Source organism: Neovison vison, chromosome 1 (assembly GCF_020171115.1).
Source record: "Neovison vison isolate M4711 chromosome 1, ASM_NN_V1, whole genome shotgun sequence".
In the NCBI taxonomy this organism is placed as follows: Eukaryota; Metazoa; Chordata; class Mammalia; order Carnivora; family Mustelidae; genus Neogale; species Neogale vison.
The window spans coordinates 234,154,378-234,176,349 of NC_058091.1; the positions used below are offsets into that span (position 1 = coordinate 234,154,378).

The window sequence follows — 21,972 nt, forward strand, 5'->3', positions numbered from 1 at the left end:
ATATCATCTGCAAAGAGTGAGAGTTCGATTTCTTGGCCGATTTGGATACCTTTTATTTCTTTTTTTTTTTAATTTGACAGAGAGAGGTCACAAGTAGGCAGAGAGGCAGGCAGAGAGAGAGGAGGAAGCAGGCGCCCTGCTGAGCAGAGAGCCCAATGCGGGACTCGATCCCAGGACTCTGAGATCATGACCTGAGCCGAAGGCAGCGGCTCAAACCACTGAGCCACCCAGGCGCCCCCTGGATACCTTTTATTTCTTTCAATTGTCTGATTGCTGAGGCTAGGACTTCTAGTACTATGTTGAATAGCAGTGGTGTTAGTGGACAGGTCTACCATGTTCCTGACCTTAAGGGAAAAGCTTTCAGTTTTACCCCATAGAGAATGCTATTCCCTGTGGTTTTTTCTTAGATGGCTTTGATGATATTGAGGTATGTATCCTCTATCCCTACAGTGTGAAGTGTTTTGATCAAGAAAGGATGCTGTACTCTGTCAAATACTTTTTCAGCATCTATCTGAAGATATATCTGAGAGTATCATATGGTTCTTGTTCTTTGTTTTATTTATTTATTTATTTAAAAAGACACATTTATTCAGCGTCATGATCAGACTATTACATTTAGCAATCAACAACATGGGTGCAAAAAAAAAATCTACATTAAAACCCTTTGTTGGAATGCTTTACACTTTCCACAGAACAGAAACTAAAATAACCTGTTATACAATTAGTCACAAATACAGTCCTCGAGTTTTTTTGCCCATACACATGAGTATTGTCTAAAACATGTCTTCTTTGTAGCAGCTGGGCCCTGCCACCACTGTGCTTGGCTGAGTTCACAAATCTGTTGTAACCTGTAGCTTCCCTGTCACTTCTCTGGCTCTCCTCTCCTGCTAAGCTTTGTTTCCTGGCAGTAATTAAAACCTTCTGCCACTGCCATAGCTGCTGCTGCTGCTGCTGGAACCACCATAGCCACCTCGGTTTCGTGGTTTGGTGAAGTACTGGCCTCCACCACCATAAGGGCCAGAGCTTCTGACTCCAAAATTGCCTCCTTTCATGGGTCCAAAATTTGAGGATTGATTGTTGTAATTGCCAAAATCATTATAGCTTCCGCCACCTCCAAAGTTGCTTCCATCATTACCAAATCCGTTATAGCCATCCCCACTGCCACCATATCCACTACCACCTCGACTGCCACCAAAGCCACCTCGACCACTGAAGTTTCCTCTGTGACCAAAGTTGTCATTCCCACCAAAACCACCTCCACGACCACCACCAAAGTTTCCAGAACCACTTCGACCTCTTTGGCTGGATGAAGCACTAGCCATCTCTTGCTTAGAGAGCGCTTTCCTTACTTCACAGTTGTGGCCATTCACAGTATGGTATTTTTGAATGACAATCTTGTCTACAGAATCATGGTCATCAAATGTTTACAAAAGCAAAATCGCTCTTTCTGCCGCTGCCTCGGTCAGTCATGATCTCAATCACTTCGATTTTCCCATACTGTTCAAAATAATCTCTTAGATGATGTTCTTCAGTGTCTTCTTTAATGCCACCAACAAAAATCTTTTTCACAGTTAAGTGGGCACCAGGTCTTTGAGAATCTTCTCTTGAGACAGCCCTCTTTGGTTCCACAACTCTTCCATACACCTTGTGTGGCCTTGCATTCATGGCTGCATCCACCTCCTCCACAGTGGCATATGTGACAAACCCAAAGCCTCTGGAGCGCTTGGTGTTCGGATCTCTCACTACCACACAGTCCGTAAGTGTTCCCCATTGCTCAAAATGGCTCCTCAGACTCTCATTGGTTGTTTCAAAGCTCAGACCTCCGATGAAGAGCTTCCGCAGCTGTTCAGGCTCTTTGGGAGACTCTGACTTAGACATGACGGCGGTGGGAGGGGAGACTTTAACGATGCTTACTCGGTGGCGTCCACGGGCAGAAAAGCTCTTTGTTTTATTAATGTATTGTATTAATGGGTCAATTTGCAGATATTGAAATAACCTTGCATCCCAGGAATAAATCCCACTTGGTTGTGGTGAATAATCCTTTTAATGTACTGTTAGATCCTATTGGCTAGTATTTTGGTGAGAATTTTTGCATCTGTGTTCATCAGGGATATTGGTCTGTAATTCTCCTTTTTGATGGGCATCTTTGGTTTTTGGAATCAAGGTAATGCTGGCCTGATAAAATGAGTTTGGAATTTTCCTTCCATTTCTATTTTTTTTGGAGCAGTTTCAGGTGAATAAGTATTAGTTCTTCTTTAAATGGTTTATAGAATTCCCCTGGGAAGGTGTCTGGCTCTGGGCTCTTGTTTGTTGGGAGATTTTTTTTTTTAAATTTTTATTTATTTATTTGACAGAGAGAAATCACAAGTAGATGGAGAGGCAGGCAGAGAGAGAGAGGGAAGCAGCCTCCCTGCTGAGCAGAGAGCCCGATGCGGGACTCGATCCCAGGACCCTGAGATCATAACCTGAGCCGAAGGCAGCGGCTTAACCCACTGAGCCACCCAGGTGCCCCTTGTTGGGAGATTTTTGATGACAGCTTCAATATCCTTACTGGTTATGGGTCTGTTCAGGTTTTCTAATTCTTCCTGGTTCAGTTTTGGTAGTTTATATGTCCCTAAGAATGCATCCATTTCTTCCATTTTGTCAAATTTGCTGGTGTATAGTTGCTAATAATATGTGCTTATAATTGTTTGTATTTCTTTGGTGTTGGTTGTGATCTCTCCTCCTTCATTCATGATTTTATTAATTGTGTCCTTTCTCTCTTCTTTTTGATTAGTCCAGCAAGGGGTTTATCAATCTTATTATTTTTCTCAAAGGACCAGCTTCTAGTTTCACTTATCTGTTCTACTGTTCTTTTGGTTTCTATTTAATTGATTTCTGCTCTGATCTTTATTATTTCTATTCTTCTGCTGGGTTTAGGCTTTATTTGTGGTTCTTTCTCTAGCTCCTTCAGGTGTAGGGTTAGGTTGTGTATTTGATACCTTTCTTGTTTTTTGAGAAAGGCTTCTATTGCTATATACTTTGCTCTCAGGACTGCCTTTGCTGTATCCCAAAGATTTTGAACAGTTGTGTTTTCATTTTCATTTGTTTCCATGAATTTTTAAAATTCTTCTTTAATTTCCTGGTTTGCCCATTCATTCTTTAGTAGGATGCTCTTTAGCCTTTATGTATGTGAGTTCTTTCCAATTTTCCTCTTATGGTTGAGTTTAAGTTTCAGTGCATTGTGGTCTGAAAATATGCAGGGTATGATTTCAATCTTTTGGTACTGGTGAGACCTGATTTGTGACCCAGGATGTGATCTGTTCTAGAGAATGTTGTTCCATGCACACTAGAGAAGAATGCGTATTTTGTTGTTTTGGGATGGAATATTCTCAATATATCTATTTGTGTTGTCCATCTGGTCCAGTGTGTAATTTAAAGCTTTTATTTCCTTGTTGATCTTTTGCTTAGATGATCTGTCCATTTCAGTGAGGGGGTGTTAATGTCCCCTATTATTTTATTGTATTGTTGATGTGTTTCTTTGATTTTGTTATTAACTGGTTTATACAGTTGGCTGCTTCCATGTTAGGGGCATAGATATTTAAAATTGTTAGATCTTCTTGTTGGACAGACCCTTTAAATATGATATAGTGTCCTTCCTTATCTCTTACTATAGTCTTTGGCTTAAAATCTAATTGATCTGATATAAGGATTGCCACCCCAGCTTTCTTTTGATGTTCATTAGCATGGTAAATTGTTTTCCACCCCCTCACTTTAAATCTGGAGGTGTCTTTGGGCCTAAAATGAGTTTCTTGCAGATAGCATATGGATTGGTTTCTTTTTTTAATCCATTCTGATAGCCTGTGTCTTTTGATTGGGGCATTTAGCTCATTTATATTCAGAGCACCTATTGAAAGATATGAATTTAGTGCATAGTATTGTCTGTAAGGTGACTGTTACTGTATATTGTTTCTGTTCCTTTCTGGTCTGTTACTTTTAGGCTCTCTCTTTGCTAAGAATGAATTCTATATGCTGTGTTCCCCTAGATCTGAAGTTTTGCAGTTCTTATTGAACTTGGTCTTGGCTGGATGTTCTTGCTGACTCTTGGCTTGATGTTCTTGGTTCCTGTTGCAGTGATTCTCAAATTCCCTTTCAATTTTTCCTGCAGGGCTGGTTTGGTTTGCAAATTCTTTTAGTTTTTGTTTGTCCTCGAAGCTTTTTATCTCTCCTATTTTCAATGACAACCTAGCTGGATATAGTACTCTTGGCTGCATATTTTTCTCGTTTAGTGCTCTGAATATATCATGCTGGTCCTTTCTGGCTTGCCAGGTCTCTGTGAATAGGTCTGCTGCCAATCTAATATTTCCACTGTGGTATGTTACAGACCTCTTGTCCCAAGCTGCTTTCAGGATTTTCTCTTCATCACTGAGACTTGTAAGTTTTCCTGTTAGATGACAGGGTGTTGACCTATTTTTACTGATTTTGAGGGGGGTCTCTGTGCCTCCTGGATTTTCATACTTGTTCCCTTTGTCACATTAGGGAAATTCTCTGCTATAATTTGCTCCAATATAGCTTTTGCACCCTCTTTGTTCTTCTGCTGGGATCCCAATTATTCTAATATTTTTTCATCTTATGACATCACTTATCTCTCAAATACTCCCCTTGTGGTCCAGTAATTGTTTATGTCTCTTGCTCAGCTTCTTTATTCTCCACCATTTGGTCTTCTATATCACTAATTCTCTCTTCTGCCTCATTAATCCCAGCAGTAAGACCCTCTGTTTTTAATTGTACTTCATTAATAGCTTTTTTAATTTCAACTTGGTTAATTTTAGTTCTTTTATTTTTCCAGGAAGGGGTTTTATTTCTCCAGAGAGGGGTTCTCTTATATCTTCTATGCTTTTTTAAGCCCAGCTAGCATTTTGAAAATTGTCATTCTGAACTCTAGTTCTGACATCTTACTAATGTTTGTATTGATTAGGTCTCTAGCTGTCAGTACTGCCGATTGTTCTTTTTTTTTTTTTTTTTTGAGGTGGGTTTTTCTGCCTTGTCATTTTATCCAGATAAGAATAGATGAATGAGAGAACAAAATACTAAAAGGGTAGCAATGACACCACAAAAAAATACACTAACCAAATCAGAAGAGACCTGAAACTGGGGAGTGAAGAAAGGAGGGAAAAATAATTTTATATATATATACATACATACATATATATGTATGTATGTATATAAAAATTTTTTTTTTTCAGACTGGTGAATAGAACAGAGCTACACACCCGATTCTGGGAGTATTTTGGTCTTTTAGAAGAAACTGCCTCCCAAATTTTTAAAGAAAGGAAAATATATATACACAAAAATAAGGATAAACACAGGGAAGGGATGTAATATGAGTGTAAAGATGAAAATTTAAAAAAAGATTCTAAAAAAGAAATTGATAAGAAGTTGGTTAAAAAAGAAAAAAAAAAGAGAATGTGATCAGGCTGGAGAGTAGAATAAAGCCATATACTAGATTTAAGGTATATTTTGATCTGTTAGAATTCCAAAATTTTAAAGAAAGAAACACTTATATGTATATAAAAAATAAGTTTAATACAATAAAGGGATAGAATATGAGTATAACAATGAAAATTTGAAAAGACTTTTTAAAAAGGTATTGATAAAATAGTTTAAAAAGATTAAAACAGGAAAGAGAAAAATTTTTAAAAATAGAATAAGAAAAAAATTGAAAAAATTTAACTTTGAGTGGCACCTGGGTGGCTCAGTGGTTAAAGCCTCTGCCTTCAGCTCAGGTCATGATCCCCAGGTCCTGGGATCAAGCCCTGCACCGTGCTCTCTGCTTGGCAGGGAACCTGCTTCCTTCTATCTCTCTGCCTTCCTCTCTGCCTACTTGTGATCTCTCTCTCTGCCAAATAAATAAATAAATAAATAAAATCTAAAAAAAAATTAACTTTGAAAGACTAAAGAATCATGGGGAAAAAGCCATGAATTCTACATGCTGTATTCTCCTAGCACTGGAGATTTGTAGTTCTCTTTGAATGGTAAACTTGGTCTTGGCTGGATCTTGTTGATCTTCTGGGGAAGGGGCCTGTTGTAGTGATTCTCCAATGTCTTTGCCTGAAGCAGAATTGCACCACCCTTGCCAGGGGCCGGGCTACCTAATCTGCTCATTTTTGCTTTCAGGAGCTTTTGTTCCCTGAATGCTTTTTGTAGAGTTCTGGAGGAGGAGAATGAAGATGGCAGCCTCCCAATCTCTGGCACCGTAGGAGCCAAGAACTTGGGGCCACATCCCAAGTGCACACTCAGAGAAAAGTGCTCAATCACTCCCATCTCCCTGGTTTCCCGCCGTGCTCTGAGCTTACCCTGCCTGTGACCAAGTGTTTCTGTCTTTGGTGCATGGCCCCATTTGGAGTCTCCAAACTGCAGTGCATTCCCAGGCCTCCCAGAGGAGGAAGGAGAGGGTCTCCCCAGATCTGCCACTTGTGGGGTCCCTGCTTGAACAGCAGTGGCCCCACCACATCTCGGATCACAGTTTAAGGTAACCCCAAGCTAAGACCCTCTCCTCAGCTCCATCTCTGTAGCCAGCTTCCCTGCTCTGATACCTGGGAGCTCTGCCACACTCAGGCACCCCTGGTGTTTTTGTGTCCCTGCATGTCCTGAGACCACACCATCCCCGTGAGGGTTCCACCCCCACTTAGCCTTTAGAGTGATGTCCCTCAGTGGAGCCGAATTCTAAAAGTTCTGAGTTTGTGCTCTGCTGCTCCACCGCTTGCCAGGAGCTGGCCCCTATCCCTTGGTCTTTCTTCCCGTAGCTTCGGATTCACTTTTCCACAGTTCCTACCTTCCAGAAAGTGGTCACTTTTCTATTCCTAGAATTGCTGCTTTTCTTTTCGAGCTCCTGTTAAGTTTGTAGCTGTTCAGAGTGGTTTGAAAACCATCTAGCTGAACTCCTGGGACAAGATGAAATTTCAGTTCCTACTCCTCCACCTACTTGCTTCTCCTCTCTATCGCATTTTTAATTTTTAATTAAGGAGTTTGTGCCATAATGTTTTTATTTCTAAAAATTTTCAGGTCAAATATGTCAAACTTTACCATGATTAAATCTAGATTTTGAGTCCTATGAAAGTGTGTTTTATTTCCAGGTTTAGAGGAATTCATCTCTGTTTTCTTTTAGTACTTACATAATATTCTTACTTTTAAATCACTGACCCATTGGAATTTGTGCTGGCAGATGGAGTGAAGAATGGATCCAATTTTACCTTCTTCCCTATACTTCACAAATTATTCCAGTAGCAGTTAGTAAGCTTACTTTGCCAGCTCATTTGATATGCTGAATTTGAATTAATGAAAAAGTTCTATTATATAAGTCAAGTTATTAAATGCTAAATTTCCATATGTTATTAGGTCTACCACTGAATTTTTTATTTGTCCCATTTGTCTTTTTGTCTATTCATATATCAATAAGACATTTAATGTTTTTTACAGTTAAATAAATGTTGTATCAAACTCATTCCTCCTTATTCTTTTATTTCTCATGTTTTTCATAGTTTTCCCAATTGAGCTTTATAATCAGCATTACCTCCAGGAAAATAAAAACCTGATGGCATTTAATTTGAGCTCATTAAATATAAAAATTAAATTTAGGAGGATTGACAACTTTATTATGTTGGCTGTCCCTAGCCAGGAATATGGCAAGTCTTTCTATTTGCTTAACTCGACTTTTGTGTCTTTCAGAAATGTTTAAATTTTTCTCCTGTGGATTTTGCTGATGTGTTATTGTTACTATCATTATTGCACTTATAAATGAACTTTTCCCTTCCATTGTCTTTCTAATAGGATTTTTGTTTATATGTCCATCATTTTACTTGTAACATTTCCTAATGTGTTTCATTTGGATATGTCTCAGGGATGACTTGAGTTTCTTTGTTAGCCAATCTGAAAGCATTGTATATGTGTGTTAAGACCATTTATATTCACTGATGTGCTTCACCTCAGTGTGTCACATTTTGTGTGAGGTGATGTGATGTGTGGGTATATATATAGTACTTAACAGTGGACTTTGCTTGCTTTTTTTCATTCTTTTCTTTTTTTTTCCTTTGCTTTTTTCCCTCCCTCCTTTCTTTTGTCATTGAGGAAGGTCTAGAATTTTAGTCTAATGGCTATCCTTAGGTGAATACCTTTTTATAGTACACTTAGGTCTTCAGGGTAGTGTCTAATGCTTCCTTTTAGGAACACTATTGAAATTAGCTAGTAGTCTTCCCCTTCCCGTCCTTCTGCCATCGCACCTATTGTAATTTGATGCTGAAGTGATGTCATTTTCCTTCAGTTCATACTTAGAGGGCAGTCACAGAGCTTTATCTCCTTTATTTATGCTCTTTCCTTCTCTCTTTCCATTTTGATATGGTTTTCCTGGAAATACAGTCAAGGAAAATGGCACCATCTTTACTCCTACCTCATTCTACCTCTTCTTTACACAGAGCCTGGAGAACTGTGTGGGTTGGGGAATCAGAACACATTTTGATAAATGTAAGAGAACCACTTTGATTCTTACTTTTTAGCATGGACTATTCTGAAGGCATTTTGAATGCTTGAAATGCTTTATAAATAGAGAGATAATTGACATTGTGGAGAGCAGAAGGCCACTGTCTGTCAGCTCCCTAGGGGAAAACAGAGGAGACCATTTTTATTTTACCCATGAGTCTGGTCACTAGGACCCTGGGGTCCATCTCTTAGTGCACATCCAATGCTCAAGTTTCACAGCAGAGGGGCAGTGCCATTTACACTCAAGACACACTGAAAATACCAATAGTGGACTTAAGGTTGCAAATTAGTATAGACTTGAAGAGTCCTTCTCCAAGGAGAGCCCCCCACCTCCAAATATTCAGAACAACCTATATCATCAAGAATATGAGGAAGGGAAGGGACTCCCTTCAGCTTTACTAAATTGAACTTCCCATTACTAACATTGCCACCTGATAAAGAGCTATAAAAGTGGACTTTGTTGAGTAAAATTTCTACCTCATCTCATGGAGTAAACTTAAAGCACAGGTAAGATAATGGGCTAGAAATTTAAGATAGCAGAACAGCAAGCTGGTTCAGAATGGAGAATACAGGGGAGCCAAGAGCTATCCGCTGAAGGGACGGAGTGCGGCCCTTGGTCTTTTGTTGTACCCCTACAAACCTTGGGTGAGGAGATATCTATTGAGCACTTTGCTGATTTGAATGTATCTCTTTCCAAGTAGGTCTGGCGGACTTCAGGATCTCTGCACATTCTTCCCATAGTAATTACTATAAAAAGTAATCCTTTTTCTTGTTTTTATTAAAATTTTCATTGCTCAGAACATCTCTTTTGAGACGAGGTAAAAGCCAATGGAATTTTTACTTGTTTTGAATTTTTGGTGCCTTTAATGAGTGAAGTCAAGGCTGTCTCTCTCAAGTAGTCTCTCTCCTTCTCTTACTCCACATTTTCTATTACACGAAGAAAGAAGTAGCTATACAGGCAGAAACGAACTCTCACCATTTGAAGTGGTTGTTTTGTTTCACAGGCTCTATGGGGGACTTCTTAGGGTTGGCCTCAGAAAACCATTCCTCATGCCAAAGTTGCTTTTACATTTGGCTTGTTGAGACCCTTTTGCAAACTCCAGCACTGATAATGGGAAATGTTGATTGTCAAATTGGAGGAGTGGTGAAGTAGTGGTCCAAAATCTCATGTTAGAGCTACCCAAACATTTATAAAATGTGAGAATTTACCTTTCTTCTCTCTTCCTGCTCTTAAAGATGATACTGATTTTCACCCTTTTCAGTACTTACCCTTGCATGTCATTCTAGACTGGCTTTTTCCATTTTAGTAATGCAAAATTGGAGGAAACTGGGAAGACAAGATGGGTGAGAAGCGCCTGTTGCAGGTCTGGTCTAGGTGACAAATATTTTGGAGAGTTGAACAAATAGGCTGTGGATGAGGTTGAATGTAAAGGAAGTGGAGGAAAATGAAAGTGAAAATTTAAATTATTCTTGAGTTCCATATATCCCACTCAGGGTATATGCCAGTTAAGAGCTTGAGTTATTTTAAAATTAATGCTTCTATTTCTGGACTGTAGTTCTTTGGTTGAAATAACATTCTAAGACTAGTCATTACGGGTGGTGCCTCATAAGGTGTGAACTTGTGTTTCTAGTTACGATAATGTGTTTTCTGGTCTCTTACGGAACATTTCCTTAAGTTATATTTCACACATCTGCTGTGATCAAAGGGTGTAATAACTTCTGGAGCTCTGTGTTGGGGAAGATTAAGAAACCCATGTGGAATTTAGTGGGAAGGGACACTCTGATTAGTAATGTCTGCATGAATGTAAGATTCTGGTGAACATTCATAGGCCACAGACTCTTGCACAGAAACTTAGAGATGTTGCTTTTGACTTGTTATATAAAGCTAATGTGAGACATCTGCAGAATTCTGCTATTTACATTGCTGTTTGTTGTCAAAGCGAAGTGTAATACCAAGTTTTAATAAAGGGAGTGAGTTACTTAATATTGAAAATTTCCCTCCTCCCATCCCCCAGCTTTACTGAGGTATGATTGATGTATTACATTGCAGAGATTAAGGTGTATAGTGTGTTGATTCAATACACTTATGTATTGCAAAATAATTACCACCATAGCTAACATGGACGTCAAATAACTTATTAACCATTTTTTTTGTGTGTGTGTGTGTAGTGAGAACATTTAAGATCCACAGTCTTAGCAACTTTGAAGTATATTAAAGATTATTGTTAACTATTATCACTATGCTGTCTATTGGATCCCCAAAACTTCCTCATCTCTTAACTGGAAGCTTGTGCTCTTTGGTCCTTATCTCCCCATTTCCACATCCCTCAGTCCATGACAACCACAGTTCTACTCTCTGTTTCTCTGAGATCAGCTTTTCAAGATTTCACATATAAGGGAGATCATACAGTATTTGTCTTTGTCTGACTTATTGCACTAACAAAAGTTTTAATGGAAGGAATCTAACCTATGACTGGGCTCTGTGAAACAGAAGAATTGATCTCGATTTTGCTACTCTTTTGGACTTGAAACTTCTGTTGGAACTCTGAGCACCATATAGACTGAGTTCAAAAAGTCAAGCACTTTGCCATATGAATTATTCATATTAACTACATCCTCTGCCTGGAATCCCTATAGCAGTAGTTCTAAACCCTTTTTGCCTTAAGTCATACCACCACTTTATTGAAGAGTTTGCCTTGTTATAAAGATGATTTTGAGAACATTTCTGTACTTATAGGAATTTGGTTTGTTAATTGCTCCCATTTCTGAGCTAAATGTTTTGCATTTATTAGCTTATTGAAAATGTACAAAAATCTTAGGAGATCAATTATCATTACAACTGATGCTCAGAGAGGTTATGTAATGAACCTAGGTACACATTTTAATAATAGGAAAATCATACTATCTGTATATTGCTGAACTTGATCTTTTAACCATATCCGTACTTCCAATTTGTTTACTTGTTTGTTTATTCGTTATTTACAAAAGTAAGGATTTGAGAAAATTAGAGTTGCTTTCTAGATCCAGCCCAGGTGACACCAGGCATAAATTAAAAAGATCCCAGGGCTGAGTTTGTGAGTTCCACTCCATGGAGTTTGTGGAGCTAAAGGAGACAGAGCCTGGCAATCAGGAGGAACTCGGTCGAGGTGTGAATCTGTTTAGGAACTTCAATAGTGTGGAAGTTAAGAGAAAGGAGAGTGGAACTCTTGGGATCTCATAATTTTTTTTTCAAAGATTTTAGGTATTTATTTGACAGACAGAGATCACAAGTAGGCAGAGAAGCAGGCAGAGAGAGAGGGGGAATCATGCTCCCCAGAGAGCAGAGAGCCTGATGCGGGGCTCGATCCTAGGGCCCTGAGATCATGACCTGAGCTGAAGGCAGAGGCTTTAACCCACTGAGCCACCCAGGTGCCCCGGGATCTCATAGTTTTAAAATTCAAACTTTTTTTTTTCCCTAAGCATCTGTCATATGCCATAAAGTGTGTTAGACAATAGCTCTACATCAGCCAGCACGGTATCCCTATCTTCATAGAGCTTATAACTGCTAGAGACTATTTATGTTCTTTCCCAAATTGATAGATTTGCAATTTAATACCCAGAGTGATGGTGTTAGGAAGTGTAACCTTAGGGAGGTGAATAGGTCAGAAGAGTGGAGCCTTCATGAATGAGATTAGTACCATTATAAAAGAGACTCCATAGAGCTCCTTTGTGCCTTTGGCCATGTGAAGACACAGTGAGAACATGGTTCCCTGTGAAGAAGGCAGCAGGACTCACTGGACATCAGTGTGCCATTGCCTTGACCTTGGCCTTCTTATCTTCCACAACTGTGAGAACTAAATGTTCAAACTCTCCTCTCTTAGTGTAGCATCCCAAATTGACAGATGACACAGGCTAATGAGCAAGATGCAGTTAATCAGGCAACCTCTGAGGTAAATGCAAAATGAAATGGGTGAGTGTTCTGAAAGCAAGGTACATGGTGCTGTGAGGAAGTCTGAGTGGGGTTTGGCAACATCAGGGTCAGGAAGGCTTCTCTGATGAAGAGACAGTTTACCTAGACAGGAAGAATGAGTAAATTTGGTCAAGAGTAGAGGGGAAAAGAATTCCAAAGAGAGGAGACCAGCATGTAGCAATCCTATGGGAAGAGGATTTGGAAGAAACCAGTATGACTAGAGCAGGGAAGGAAGGGTAGCTGGCTGGAGGGGCAGGAGGGGGCAAAGTACACATGGTCTTGAGCCATATTCAGGGATTTGGTCTTTATCCTATTAATTATGTACAACCACAGAAGGATTTTAACAGGGAGAGTAGATTGACCAGGCTTAAATTTCACGGAGATCATCTGGGCTGTCATCGGAAAGAGGACAGAAGCAAGTAGTTCAGTTTAAGCAATGACAGCAGGGTCTGTGTCTAAAAATACTGTTTCCCAAGAGACTAGTCAACAGGAGTTTAGTCCTTTGTGGTTCTGGTAGCATTGGGATGAAGCCATCCAAACAGTGTACTCTAAACCTACATGAGCTAGTGTGCTAGTGAAGAGCACTAGCTTCGGACAGCACCCCTGATTGTCTTTTATTGACATCGATCAATTGCATTGATCCTCATTGTTCATTTTTAGCCAACATCCAATCTGCTCTTAGTTTTCCTATCCAATGTTTCCTATCCAGTATTCATAATCCAGTATCTTTCAGTACCAATCTGCCTTCATGTGCCCAATTAAAGGCAACTCCATTCCTTTTCCTAAATAAAATGTTACTGAATTGTATGTGATAAATTTCCAGCCAGTAAAAAGTATACGGAGGTCAGGGAGCAGGAGGAGGTGCTTCTGAGGAAAATTGCTGTCTTATAAGAGAAATCTACTGGACGTGACTCTGGATAGGACACCCAGAACTGCTGTCAACTATGGGTGGTAGAGCCGGGAGCAATAAAAAAGGTTTAGACTCTAATAAACCTGTTAGGCCATTAGTCAACCGAATCAGTCATCCTCAGAGCTCCCACTGCCTCTGAACTTCCTGTGATGTGGGATAATAAAGTCTTTAATTTGAATGTACACTTAACAATTCTCTTCCCCCTCTCCCCTCCCCTCCCCTCCTCTCCTCCCACTCCTCCCCTTCTTCCCCCTCCTCCCACTTACGTTTCTTCTATCTGTAGATGAAAATATCCCATTATGCAGCTTGTGGACTTGGGAAAGCTAATTTTTGTCTTTGAGTGGCTTTCTTAATCTGTAATGTAGATAATAGTTGCATCTGGTGCATTGAAATTTAGGTGGGGAGATTTTATTATTGAGTGCACCTTATGTGCTTAACCCAGTGCCTTGTGAATAGTTGCTCCATAAGTCATTGCTATGGAGATAAATAATCTTTATATTTGAGTCAGCTAGGATGAACGGATTACATATGATTCCATGTCTACAGGTCCTATACTAGCCAATTGTTTGGAAACAAAAAGTCATACTTTTTTTTTTCCCTCTGCATTGATTTACCTTGATACTTGGAGTTTTGTAAAGGCATAGAAAGAAACCCTAGATCACCTGGGTAGGTTTTTTTTTTTTTTTCATTTTGATGCTTCAATTCAGTATATTTATGTATATTGGTTGTGCTGGTGATTCATTTTGGCTAATAGATGGTCAGAAAACACTAGCTGAGTGCTTACTGGAACCAAAATGTTTCCTTTGATTACGGCCTCTCTGTCTTTTGTCGAAGGTTTTCACATGTATAACCCCATTGTGGGGATTATCAGGCAGTGGTTTTTCACTTACTCTGTTGCAGGGAACACTGGATCAGCTTTGATATTTCTTAAATGTGAAGAAAGCCTAGTTCTTTCCCAAAATCCTAATGGGGCTTATGAACCACCAGTAGCTCTTCACAAGCTGGCTTGACAATGCCAAAATGAATCAGATGATTTAATGCCAAAACTGGATTTTGAGCATCAGGAATAAAATAGTCTCTCCCTGCCCCTCCTCCCCCCAACCCCTCCTGTCTCTCTCTGAATTTACTAGGTACTAGCCATGTACCTGGCTTCCTTTGAATATGTTCCTGAGGGTCATACCCACTGAGTGGCTATAGTTAGGCACTAAAGGCTGTCTGCACGTAGCATACTTGATACTGCGGGAAGAAAGCTAAGGCACGGTGCTAGGGGATTTACATTGTGACTTTCCGATCCTATAACAGATGAAGATCTAGGGTCAGGTCAAAGCTTGACAAAGGGGGCGCCAGAGTGGCTCAGTGGGTTAAAGCCTCTGCCTTTGACTCAGGTCATGATCCCAGGGTTCTGGGATCGAGCCCCACATGGGGCTCTCTCCTCAGCGGGGAGCCTGCTTCCTCCTCTCTCTCTCTGCCTGCCTCTCTGCCTACTTGTGATCTCTGTCTGTCAAATAAATAAATAAACTCTTTAAAAAAAAAAAAAAAAGCTTGACAAAGTCACTAACTAGTTAGCAGGTGACAGAGATAGAGTTTGAGCATAGGCCTGCCTCCCTCCAATGCCACTTTATTGGAGATAAAGGATAGAGGATACTGTAGTAAGAAGCAATTATTACATGGTCCAAAGCATGCACTGCAGCATCTGGTGCCCATGTCTAGTTGATAGCTCTGCCACTTACTGACTGAAATCCTAGGCTAGCTGCTTAGGTGATTTGTGTCTGTTTCCTCACCTATACGATGGGAATATTAGTACCTGTGTCAAAGGTTTGTTGTGAGTATTAAGTGAATAAACAAATATTTGAAGTGCCTGTAACAATGCTTGGCACCAAGTAAGTGCTAGATGTGTTTGTCCATATAATGTGCTTCTTGCCATTAGAAAGAAATGTGTCTGAGTTTCAGTATTGCCACTTCGGAATCAATGACAATGTATACTTTATAATTGAAGGGGGAATAATTTTGAGCAAGTTTTTTTTCTTGATAATAAACCTAGTGTATGGCAGGCTGGAATTTAAATGCGGGTCTTTAAAACTGGAAAGCCAGTGTGCTTCCAATATCAGGCACAGAATGGGACACTTTGGGGAGTTAGGAAAAAAACCCTACTAAAGATAACAACTGTAAGGCTAATATTCATGCAAGCTTCTTAGACTTTGTAGGGATTACCCTTGAGCGATCAGGGATTTTCTTTGTGTAGTGAGACTTAAAAAGCAAATATGATTTCAAATAAAGGTCCAGAACAATGCATAGATATCTATATTCACTAGAGATTTCTCATTCCCTATTTGGTCTTTTGCCATTTAAAAAAGCTTCTCTTCCTCATTTTAACTCCTTTATCTTTTGTTAGTAAAATAAGAGGTTTTAAATATTTTAAATTGGTCACATATAAGCCATTTTTAATGACTGCATCATTTCTGAGTCAGTGTGCTATAAATAAATACAAAAACTGGAATAAATTTCATTAGCAAGTAAACATAATACACATCATACACTTCACATAAATTCCCTTCTGTGCTTGTCAAGCAAGGACTCCAGAAATGCTTGTCTCTGCAAGCTGACCCAAACTCCTAAATTGCTTCATGGAGGGAATATTCAGTAGAAATGGACAATTAATCATGTTCGTGAGAGCCTGAAATGGAGCTTCAATTGAGTCCCAAGGAGTTAGAGAAAAGTCCTTGTCCTTATATTGTCCTTGAAGCTTTGCCACCGGCCACTACAAATGGGTGAGATAGACTCCCCTCTTTGTGGAAGAGGGACATATAAACCCCAAAGTTATCCTTGTGAGCATACAGTAGTTAAATTTCTCTAACTATAATAGATGCTCACTTTTCCTGGAAATAACACCGCCATCTTCTTTTGATGAACCCAGTCTTTGCCGCCATCAGTCTATATGGCTCAGGTCGAATAGATTTACCAGTACAGCTTCAGGGGTGGAATGTGACCCAGACTTGAAAAGTCAGCAAATGATCTCCTTTCAATCACCAGGATTTGTCTAGGGGTAAGGTATATGATCCAACTCAGGACAATAAGACTCAGTTATGGGCCTTTTATTGAAACTTGTGGGAAAAAAAAGAAAAACCAAAAAAACCACAAACAAACGTGCCATATGTAGGCTTGGGGCTGGAGCAGCTCCCAGTGGGGACCAAAGTGCTTGGAGTTAGGTCAACACAAAGAAGAATGCCTAGGAATGGAGGAATCAGCTGTGAAGATGAACTTGAGTACCTCAATCCAGTCATGTCTCAAGACCTTATCTTCAAATTTTCTGTTAACATGAGGCAATGGTATATTCCTCTTCTAAAATAATCGTTATTTTTCTTAAGTCTTACACCAGCTTGGTTTCTATCACTTGGAACGGAAGTTCTCAGTAAGACTATGATGTAAAAAGTAACATCATGGTTATAGGAACACAAGATCTCTGGGCATCTTGTATGGAGAAGGGGGGACATTTGAATTGAGCTTGGAAGTATGGGTAAAATTTTACAAAGAATGTATGAAAAGAGGAGGGACATTTCAGGGAAAGGGAGAAATCTGGAGTGATGGGGGTACCATGTTGTGGTGAGGAGAGATGAGAGATGGGCTGGAGCTCTTTTATGTAGGGCATTAAACGGTGCATGAAGGACAATGGGAATGATGTGGTTCAAAGTGCCTGGTCGATGACTGAATATGGTGGCAAAATGGAGAAATGCACTGGAGTGTGGAGACCTGTAGGTGGAAAAGCTGATGTGGCGGCAGTAACAACAGCTCAGAAAAGAAAGAAAATAGTCGCAGACTGGAGTCAGTAAATAGATGACATAACTAGTGTCTCTTCCCAGTCCTACATCTATAGCAGACATTGCTAATTGACCAGCCTCTTCTTCAGTTTTAATCTTCTTATGCTATTTTTCCACATGGCCGCTCCTGATAACTTGCTGACTGCCCCTTTGGTTGAAGCCTATGCGCTATTCCAGACCATCTGGTTTAGAGGCAGTACACAGGCTATAATAAAAGTTGAATTCTCTTGGGTTGGACTTTGACTTACGTTTTTTGGGTTGAATCATCAAGTGAGAACTCCAGTTTTTTGACTTGTAGAAGTAAATGGAGGCATGCTTGCTGAGTGGGAAAAACATTAGGAGTGAAAACTCAGTTTTTAAGAAAGTCTACAACTTTTGTTCTCTCAGTGCAGCTGTGGCTCAGCAACCAAAACAAAGTTGATGGACTCCATGGGGGCCGCTGTGTAGCTCATGCTACTTTTAATGGGATGTGAAACACGTGTGCTTCTTTGAGGTCACAGCTTCCAATCTGACCTGTGGCCATAAGAACCACCATCTGACAGCTCCTTGGCAGCTGCTATGAAATGAGTTATGGGTCTCTGGACCATTTCTAGTAGCATGAGTCCACTTCAGCAAAGCCGCTCTGTAGTTACTGCTGAAGAGGGAGTGCTAAACTGAAAGGCAAAGGAATAAATACCAACAGAGCTGATCCATCTGCCCGTCAAAAAGGTTTTCTCACAGCCACCTGTGAGGCTTTTTGGGTTAAAGGCCACAGTGAGCACTTCCACTGGAGAAAGTGCATTTTTGGGCAGTGGGGCATGCATCCTCCCGCTGGCATGAAGACCGAGGTTCACAAAGTAGGAACCTGAATGGCTTTGGACTTAAGAGAATTGGCCTGTCCCCTGGTTATCAGGGGAGGTTCTTCACCCAGATTCATCAGCTAAAGGATTTTAGAGTTACATCAAATTTGCTTTTTAATGAAAGAAAAGAAATTCCTCATTTGGACAGAACCAAAGACCATGTAAGAAGGATTCTGGGTCTTGGATGTGGAGGTTTGAAATTTCCTGGGAGCTACCCACATTTTGCTGTCTCAGTAGTCTTGTTTTTGCTTGGTCATATGGGAAGGAGAAGACAATTAGTTTAGAGAATCCAGTTTTTTATGATAAAGCACAGCAGGTCTGAAACAGGAACAACTGGGGATTTCAAAAGGCTGTCAGTCCCTGTGTTTCTAGGAATTCAAAGCAAATCTACACACAATACTGTATAGAAAGAGAATTACCATTTATCAAGCAATGGCAGTATGCCAGCATTCTCTTTATGTGATCTCAATTATATTCCTCAGTCGTTTGAGATACATACCATTATTTCCTTAATTTTGCAAATAAAGTAACGGAGTTCAAAGAACTAATTTACTCAGGCTACACTTGCAGACGTGATGAAGCCTGGATTTAATCACACACCTGATTTCTAAGCATGTGTTGTTTTCACTCCACTGTGATATTTTATGGTACAGAGAATGGCTTGAGCTGGAACAGATGTTCCCATCCAGGACAAAATGGAATGACTTACGAATCCCTAAAAATAATGGGTACTGAGTGCTCTGCTCAGCGCATTACAGTCATTTCCTTAATTTATCCTGAGAATAACACTATGGTTGGGTTCTATTACTTACCCATTTTACAGATGAGGAAATTTAGAGATTGCATTTGCTTGCCTAACACCTCCCACCAAAATGATGGAACTGGGGTGAGGATCAATGTCTGCCTTGCTTCAAAGCATATCCTCTGAACCACTAAAGCAGATATGGTACATAAACCTATTAACAAATAGGAGATTATTTTAGGGGACAAATAAATAAATACCTTTGAATTGATATTTTTTAGATGGGGGAGGGGCAGAAAAGAGGGGGAGAGAGAGAATATCGAGCAGGGTCCATGTGGGGAGCCCAACGTGGAACTCTATCTCATGACCTTGAGATCATGATCTTAGTCAAAATCCAGAGTGGGATACTTAATGGACTGAGCCTCATAGATGTCTCTAAAGAAATACCACTTAAAAGTAATTATTTCCTATTTAAATTAATGTAGGTAAGTGAGACTGCTTTTCTAGTGGCAGTGATAATTTCTATTCTAAAATGAATTAATGTAAATGAAAAGTGAGTTGATCTAAATAAAATATTGAGTGAGACAATTATATGGTTTCACTTATTTGTGGAGCATAACAAATAGCATGGAGGACAAGGGGAGTTAGAGAGGGGAAGGGAGTTGGGGGAAATTGGAAGGGGAGGTGAACCATGAGAGACTATGGACTCTGAAAAACAATCTGAGGGGTTTGAAGTGGTGGAGGGTGGGAGGCTTGGGGAACCAGGTGGTGGGTATTAGAGATGCACGGATTGCATGGAGCACTGGGTGTGGTGCAAAAACAAGGAATACTGTAGTGCTGAAACTTGGAAACAAAAAACAAAAAACAACAGATGTAACATTTTTATAGCCTTTGTTTTCATCCTATATACTTTGCTAAGGATTTTATAAATCTTTTAAAAAAATCAATATTACCAGTTAATAAAATTTTAAATGAAAAAAAAAATTAAGAGAATAATAAAGTGGTACACAGGCATGGCCAAAATGGCTAAGATGGTCTTCTTCAATTTCTTTCGTGAGTGTTCTGTAGTTCCTCAAGTATAGTTCCTTTACCTCTTTGGTTAGGTTTATTCCCAGGTATCTTATGGTTCTTGGTGCTACAGTAAATGGAATCAATTCTATAATTTCCCTTTCTGTATTTTCATTGTTAGTGTATAAGAAAGCCACTGATTTCTGTACATTGACTTTGAATCCTGCCACGTTGCTGAATTGCTGTATGAGTTCTAGTAGTCTGGGGGTGGAGTCTTTTGGGTTTTCCATATGAAGAATCATGTCATCTGCGAAGAGAGAGAGTTTGACTTCTTCATTACCAATTTGGATACCTTTTATTTCTCTTTATTGTCTGATTGCTGTTTCTAGGACTTCTAATACTATGTTGAACAAGAGTGGTGAAAGTGGGCATCCTTGTCTTGTTCCTGATCTCAATGGGAAGGCTGCAAGCTTTTTCCCATTGAGGATGATATTTGCTGTGGCTCTTTCATAGATAGATTTTATGAAGTTCAGGAATGTTCCCTCTATCCCTATACTTTGAAGTGTTTTAATCAGGAACGAATGCTGGATTTTGTCAATTGCTTTTTCTGCATCAATTGAGAGGAGAAGGGAGTTGAGGGAAATTGGAAGGGGAGGTGAACCATGAGAGACTATGGACTCTGAAAAACAATCTGAGGGGTTTGAAGGGGCGGGGGGTGGGAGGTTGGGGGAACCAGGTGGTGGGTATTAGAGAGGGTACGGATTGCATGGAGCACTGGGTGTGGTGCAAAAACAATGAATACTGTTACGCTGAAAAGAAATTTTAAAAAATGGCTAAAATGGTTCTTGAAAGACTAAAGTTGGGGCGCCTGGGTGGCTCAGTGGGTTAAAGCCTCTGCCTTCCGCTCAGGTCATGATCTCAGGGTCCTGGGATCAAGCTCCACATAGGGCTCTCTGCACAGCAGGGAGTCTGCTTCCATTCTCTCTCTGCCTGCCTCTCTGCTTACTTGTGATCTCTCCATCTAATAAATAAATAACGTCTTAAAAAAAAAACAGAAAGACTGAAGTTTTGGGGGGGGTGGTCACTGTGCTGTGCTGCTGTGTTGTGCTGTGCTGCTTTTTTTTTTTCACACAGGTATATTATTTATTTCATTCTTTCAAAATTTTACACTGAGATTTACAAATGACTGAAGTAAGAAAAGAAATTTGGGTAACTCGATAATGTGAATTCTCTATCATCCTGCAATATGTTTGCTTCCTGCCAAAAACAACTTTTTTTTTTTTTTTTTTTGCTTTTAAGCAATGACTTGGCCTCTTTCAGCTGAGGAGTGGGGAGACACAGTGAAGTACTGTGCATGGCACTGCAGGTACTATCCTGGAGTGGGGAGTGCCTTCACACTGACAGTCAGCAAGAGCCCAGCTTCCTGGGAGGCCTTGAAATAAAATGGATATCTTATTAGCTTGCCTTGGTCTCTCAAAATTTACATCCTGTGGGCAGGTTAGCCTGTTTCACTTTTTGCATTTTACTCAAATTTCCCAGTCCGTGTATGTTCCTGTTCCTCCATGAAGCTTCCCCCTGAATCCCTACTGCTTTACTGTCCATTACCATAAAACCTGACTTTTCATGGTGTTGTCTGGTAATGGGCTGTTGTTTCTCTGTCATTTGTGAGCAAGGATGGTGAATACATTTCAGATCATGTCCTAACTCTGAAGGATGGCCGTTGGCTATTGGAATCCCGCATTGGAGAAGATTCTGAGGTGGCATGTGAGATCAGTAGGGAAGGACACCATGATCTATTAGTAATGTCTGTCATGGGGCAGTATAGGAGGGAATAGTCATACATGCTATACTTTGGTGGTCCCTGATTCTTGATTCTCCAGCTAGATGGCAAGTCTCTGAGGAAATGATCCATGGCTTCTCCATATATTGCACTTTTCTCATCATGTAGCTTATCTGCAGATTCCCTGATTCTGTAACTTATTTACCCTGAAGACTGAATTCGGAATTCCGGGAGAATTAGAAGTGCTTATGTTAAATTTCACTGTAGGTTGCATATAAGTATAGAAATGGCACTTACGGTTTGAAGACAAGGTAGCTGCTTACCAAAGAGCAACTGATCTTACCTTTCTCCCCACACCATAATCCAGCAAGTACTGAATATAGGACTTAAGGTTGGGGGTACGGAGAACCAGGAA

General features: G+C 40.0%; 1 pseudogene; it reads right to left on the minus strand.

Annotated features, from left to right (window-relative positions):
* Positions 1 to 911: 911 nt before the first annotated feature.
* LOC122901353 lies at positions 912 to 1,942 on the minus strand (annotated as a pseudogene).
* Between the last annotated feature and the right edge of the window lie 20,030 nt (positions 1,943 to 21,972).